Source organism: Nannobrachium achirus (assembly GCF_963921795.1).
Source record: "Nannobrachium achirus genome assembly, chromosome: 1".
NCBI lineage: Eukaryota > Metazoa > Chordata > Actinopteri > Myctophiformes > Myctophidae > Nannobrachium > Nannobrachium achirus.
This window is the reverse complement of record NC_137810.1, coordinates 51,485,087-51,492,373: the sequence shown is the minus strand read 5'-3', so window position 1 is coordinate 51,492,373 and position 7,287 is coordinate 51,485,087.

Below are 7,287 nucleotides of genomic sequence, written 5' to 3'. Positions count from 1 at the left end.
CGCCCCAGAGAGGCCATGGATCCCTGCCTGGAAGCCCAGCGGGAGGCTCAGTGTGTCTCAAGTCCATCCAGCAGCTCCTGGCTGCCTCTGGCCCACTCCACTCTAGCCTGATCCCTCTGGTTGCTCTGAACATGTTCATTTAGCACTATGCCAGCATCCAGTCTCCCTCTCTCTCTCACACGGTCAACTGAGGTTAGGCATCTTTCATGTGTTTTTTTTTTTTTTACTTTTATTTCGCTTTGACGTTTTGATTTCAATTTCAGTAGCTTTTTAATGAATCCTGCTATATTCATTTAAAATTGGCTAGTGGGTGGGCAGACCACATATGTCACTATGACTCAGAAAGAACCTTGTAACTAAAGGCAGGCCAGCTGCCCATCACTATGATTCACCCCGTCACCCCGTCAAAAGATATTGCTTTATAAAAACTCTAATTGCATTTTCCCCGACAAATTGCAACACATATTATTTCATATCCACCCAACTCTGGGCTTATGTATGAAATAAATATTTTTTTGTAAAGCCTCATTATTATTTCAGTTTAGTTTTTTGTTATTTTGTTAGCTTTAATCGACTATAGCAACCTTGCACCCTGTTTATCAATACCCTACTTATTACAACCTCCTGTCACTGTACCAACAGTAACATCTTCTCCTCTTTTTCGTCCCTATCTCTTGCCTCCCCCCATTCAGTCTTCTTCCATTTGTATGTAAAGCCCTATCAAGCCATACACTGGATTAGCCATGCAGAAACGTCCCTCACATGAAGAAGGCCAAGGCTTTAGGAAGAAGGTAGAATTTAGAGATTCATTTGCATTCATGCTGCACACATCCACAAGAACTGACCTACTTAAAGCCCAATACACCAACACTATTTGTTGTATCATATGGTGTGTACTGTATATATATATATATATATATATATATATATATATATATATATATATATATACATACATACAGTATATATATAGATATTTAAATATATATCGGGTTAGGGTGGAAACCTTGTATGTCCAAAACCGTTTGTTTTTCAGTGCTTTACTTTGCAAAAAAGATTACACATTTGAAACTTGGAGATACAACGTTTCTGCCCGTGACGATATATTAAATTTGATCCGGGTACAATGCACAGCCATATACCTTAGCTCTATCTACCGCATGTTACATCATAGACACAGTTTGACTGTTCTTGTAATCCTCATGGTTATGTATATCAGGAAATGGTGAGGTTTTTCACTCAAACCTGCAGAGTGAATCCTCGGTTCCATTGAATTGGCAGAATGGGGAATGGGGATAGGAATGGATTAGATTCCATAAAACATGGTACTTTACACTTCACAGTTATTATAATAAAATCATTATACTATGTTATCTTAAACTTACTTGGCTATTACTTCACTTTCAAAAAAGCGTTTGGTCATTTTATGGTCTACTCAGGCTTTTGTGACCACCCGGGACAGTTTTTAAGTTGCTTGATTCAGTATTTAGATATTTGATATTCATTTTATCAGACACGCCTCCTATACAAACCCAGTGTAACTTCATTTTTAGTCCACTTGCCAGAATCTGAACCCTGGCATATTGAGTACACCAAGGTTTTATGTTAGAAATGTTGAGTATGGGTCCCCAGCATGTAGAAACTGCCGGATGCTAACTTGCATATGTTGAGCAATTTTAATAACTTGCATAATTCTATTTATTTAGCATAATCCGCCATAATAATGGATAATATGTCAAAAACTGATTGGCCGATTTGAACAATATTGGAGTGGTTTTGGGGGTTATTAAGGATGCTGAATCCATTTCTGACATTTTCTAAATTCAAAACGGCCGTTTTAAACCGGAAATGGCCATATACCAACTGGAAAATCAACAAAAAAGTATCAAAATCACCCCACTTTAAGTTGGTATAAGGCCATTTCCGGTTTAAAACGGCCATTTTGAATTTAGAAAATGGATTCAGCATCCTCAATAACCCCCAAAACCACTCTAATATTGTTCAAATCGGCCAATCAGTTTTTGACATATTATCCATTATTATGGGGGATTATGCTAAATAAATCGAATTATGCAAATTATGAAAATTGCTCAACATATGCAAGTTAGCATCCGGCAGTTTCTACATGCTGGGGACCCATACTCAACAATAATAAAACATTGGTGTACTCAATATGTCCGGGTTCACAATGGGGCTCTATGGGCTGGCAAGTAGACTATTTAACCATGATAGATTCAATGAAAACACCCGCCCTTGATTCTGGTGACTCATACTTCCCTCCGGCTACGTGAGCAAGCTGTGTTCTTTCATTTACTTTTTTTTAAATGTATTTTTAATAATTATTTTGGATTCGGAAAATGAAATAATTAATATTAAAAGTGAAAATGAAAAAACGACCTGCATCCGGAGGGATATATGAGTCACCAGTACCAAGGGCAGGTGTTTTTGATGAATCTAACATGGTTAAAATAGAGTTTGAAGTTTTATAGGGAGGGGTCGTGTCTGATAAAAATCAATATCAAATATCTAAATACTGAATCAAGCAACTTAAAAACTGTGTGAAAAAGAAATTAAAGTCATTCTACTATCCAGATGCATACTGGTCATGTGGGCACTAGGGAAATGAGGGCACCTCGATGTAAAATTGGCTATTTTGTCCAAAATGTTAAAATATTTGAAAAAGAAAGTATACATGATGTGAACATGCATGGTACATAATTATCTTTCGACTTCTTGTTTGTTCCCCAAAATGTCAAATTTTGTTGCAATTGTAGAAATATTAGACCTTAATTGTCAATTATTTAAAGGAGGACTTCACCACTTTTCAACCTATCTTCATATAATTGGTCCTCACTAAAAAATAGTTTTGTTTTTCTTTTCTCAGAGGAGGGCTGTGGGCAGGTCAGAAACCCATCGTCTTGTGACATCATCGTTTGGGAATCCAAGCTAATAGAAACTGCAGGCTTTCTATTCCTGAAAAGTTGCAATGCTCTTTTAGTGCTAAAACCGAACAATTTCGTTTCTTTTTTTCAATCCAATACAATTTTTTTTTTTGCTATTTTACTTACCCTGAGCTGCTTGTAGAGACGTGGGTGGTCCTGGCTCGTCCATCACTTTCCAACGAGCCATTCTACAAGTTCCGACGATTTATTCCATTGAAAATGGTTTAGAATAAAGTTTAGAGCCCCCCCCAAAAAACTCTATTTTTGCGCGACGTATCCGAGGTACCAAAACCGAACAATTCCGGTTTCTTTAATAAAATGAATTAAATAATCGGAGGCCTCGACGAAGCCTGACTCAATTTTTTCATCCAGGCCGCCGACTGCGAGCTCTTTCCACCGGTCCGTAATCGGGTAACGCCGCTGCATCGCGCCGCCTAATCCAATACATTGTCACATCTTTAGAGACCTTTTTCTTTGAACTGTGTTCCTAGGGCAGCGAAAAAGTTTTTTTTTTTCGGCTAAATAGCCTTAGATCGGGCTTCAAAAAAAGAAAGAAAAAAAAGCCGATAGCCAACTGTATTTTTTTCAAAATTATTGATAATTTTTTTTTGGGGGGGGGGGGGGGAAATGATGATGTCACAAGACGATGGATTCTGAACTTCCCACAGCTCTCCCAGGAGACTTGGACCGAGTAGAAAAAAATTGCGCTATTTTATTATGAACATTAGTGGACATTAGGACCTATTATATGAAGATAGGTCGAAAAGTGGTGAAGTCCTCCTTTAAGCATGTAATGATCATGTATACTTTATTTTACTTAAGACCATTTTTCAAATATTTTATTTCTTTCACATTCTGGACAAAATGGCCAATTTGACATGGTGCCCAGATGTCCCTAGTGCCAAACTGACCTGGCTGTTACCATCCAAAAGTGGATTCTGTTTTATAGCCGTAGAGAGTCACAGTTTGGAGTGATGGCTCTGGCAGCACTGAGTGGATGAGTGGATGACACGGCTGTGCTCTGTCTATAAGTGAGATGAGTCTGTTGGTGACAGACACGCCATTCATGTGTCACACTGAAACCTCTCTGTACCCTCTGACCCCTCTGAGTGCTTTCCCTACACCATCTGGGCCTGAGAGCCCTATTAAGAGGAAAGCACACTGTGTGTGTGTGTGTGTGTGTGTGTGTGTGTGTGTGTGTGTGTGTGTGCGCGTGTGCGTGTGTGTGCGTGTGTGTGTGTGTGTGCGCGCGCGCGTGTGTGCGTGCGCTTGGCTGCTTGCATGTGTGTAACAGAGAGAGAGGGACATACAGTAGGAGTGTGCTATTGTAGGAATGGATATAACAAGAGCACCATCTGCTGGTTATGGGGCTCCATGCCATGTACACACACACACACACACACACACACACACACACACACACACACACACTGATGACAAACTGCTCCCCTCCCCTGTTGCTTCATTTGGCTGTGTGCAACATTTTCACTCTCACCAGCAGAGGTAAGGCTTCTATGTTGGCAGACAAGCTGGAAGGCAAAGGCAGGAGGTTCTTAAATACACCTACATACAGGCTCACTAAAGTCAGCAGCACTATGCTGGAGATCACTTGCATCCACTGAGTTGAACAGAATGCGTCACCACTGAACACGGCTGCATACAGATTCCATATTTGAACAGTGATTATATAGCCTTAAACTCTACTCTGGGATAATGTTCCAACAATGGGGGGGTTGTGTTTTCAAGACTGTATGTCTGTATGAGACGAGTGGCTGCAGTCTGCAGCAATACCCGTCTCTGTTTTAGGCCTATAGGCTTAGCTGCTGTACTGTATGTAATAATTTATGGCCCAAATTACCATGAGGTTCTCAACCTCGTCGGGATATAAAAAGCAGCAATGCCACTTCATGTTCTCCATTCACAGTGAGGCTTCAGAGAAGTTCAGACACAACAAAATCCTATGAGTTTCTTTAACTCTGGAGGTGGAAATTTGTAGCCTGGTAAACCATGAATTTTGCGTGAATTCACATTATCATGTGTCTGCTGCAGACAGGGTCTGGCTCCCAGCTCTGTGTGGGCGTTTGGCAGAAACCAAAAAGTGGAAGAGCCAATCGGCGTCTGTCAATCAAAGAGCCCTGAATGATGTGATAATGTGGATTACCACCAGACAAGGACATTTGACCCTTATGGGGCATTTTCACTGTATCAGAGTTAGACTAGAAATACTGTTCCTACGAAACAGTGTGGGCTCTCATGGAACACCATGTATGGGCACAAAGATCTACCCTTTGGCTGCTCCTCATTGGCTAAGGGCCCTGCATTTGTACTGTCGGTAATTCTTTTGAGGAGAATAACCTTGGTCTATAAAGTTTTGGTACAACATACTGATATAGCATTCTGGTCTCGAGCCCATGTGTTGTTATTTATATCACGTCGCACTTGTTGGTGGTGATGTCACCAACAACGCTGCTCCTCATTGGCTAAGGGCCCTGCCTTTGTATTGTCGGTCATTTCTTTTGAGGAGAATAAACTTGACCTATAAAGTTTTGGTATAACATACTGGTCTCGCCTTTCAGCGAGCTCACAATTAACACTCATGCTTTTAGCTTGCACACAAAACTATTCCAATACCCTGTATTGATAGAAAATATAGCCTCTAAGGATATCTGGACTGCATCCATCCATCCATCCATATTATGCTGGATTCTGCCATGCAGGAAGGATCTACCCTGCTATTTCAGCCAGTCCTCTTAGTCCACATAGTTTGAAACATCACAAGCTTGGCAGTTCTTGGAATGTGCACTTATCCAAAGAAAACACGAAAGAAATGATACTGTTCGGGTCCAGAAGTCTTAGTGCGGTTCTTCATTTGACTAAGTTCTAGAAAGACAAATGGCGGCATTGTAAAATATGCAACCACAATTACAAAGCAGATGCCTTTGCATGAGAAGGAAAAGGGGAGTGTGCACCAGACCAGTTCAATGATGAAAACATAATGTAAAGTGACTGGGGAGGAGTTATGATGGTTTACAACATTCCACGTTGAAACACAACTCAAAGCTGGACGGTGTAAAAGTAATTCATCTTCGGTGGAGCCAGTTATTGATGTGGATTTTCATTTAATTTGGAAGATGTTGGTGCTGAGGTAAAAAAAGAATGGCAGAATATAATCAAACAGTGATTGTCTGGCCAAAATGGCAACCATGTGAATAAGACTGATAGGCTATGTGTGTCTGTCTGTGCTCTTCTTGAGAGATGTTCTGGACTGGCTTACTTCCAGTTCACTCACCTGGCTTCACTGGCTTTAGGAAAGCACTAGATGGAGCTGAGGCATAACTAGGACCGGTTCACCACACATCTCATTTCTGCTGTCTCTCTGGGTGTCTGTCTGTCTGTCACACCCCTCTTTCTCACTCTCTCTCTTCCTCTTCATCCTTGCCTACACACACACACACACACACACACACACACACACACACACACACACCCACACACACACACACACACACACACACACACACACACACACACACACACACACACACACACACGGCTAAAGAAGAGAGGAACGCGACACACTGGGGAACTGGCAAAGTACACTCATTATCCCAACGCAGAGAGAAAACATTACCAGGTGGCAGAGATCCTGCTTGGCTAAAACAAACAGAGCTCAGCCGAGACAAGCTGGCTTTACCGTTCTGTCTGTCTGTGTGTGAGTCTGAAGGACAACGCACTATAATTAGAAAAGGTTATTTAGGGGTTATTATAATCACATAAGAACCACTGTGCCGCTGTCATAATATCATAATATAACATTTGAGTGTTTCTTAATTTCCACTCTTAAGTTCAATCAACAACGACCAAATGGTAGTTATGAGGTAATATGGAATCTCAGAAGTGTACTGGTCTTGATCACTGGTTTTTGTTAGGAACCTATTTTCTTGGTGCCATGCAGGTTAGGTATGTGTTCTTTGGTGCCAGGCTGGTTCACCAGCCTGGCACTATGTGTTCTTTGGTGCCAGGCTGGTATGTTGGTATTTGTATTTAATTCCTTTGTGCCAGGGCACTTGGTTGTGTTTCGTGTCTTTTTTTTTCTTCTCCTCCTTAAAGGGGAAGACCACCCATTTTCAATATTGAACTATGTCATTAAATATACCTTAGAGGAGTTGTGTGGAAATAAAAAAATAGTTCCCCCTATTCTGTGTTGCCTAGAACTGGAGGATTGATTTTGGGGTTTGTATTGCAAATTACAACTTGATGACATCACACATTGTACTTTACAATACAAACCCCAAAATCAATCCTCCAGTTCTAGGCAACACAGAAGAGGGGGAACTTTTTTTCT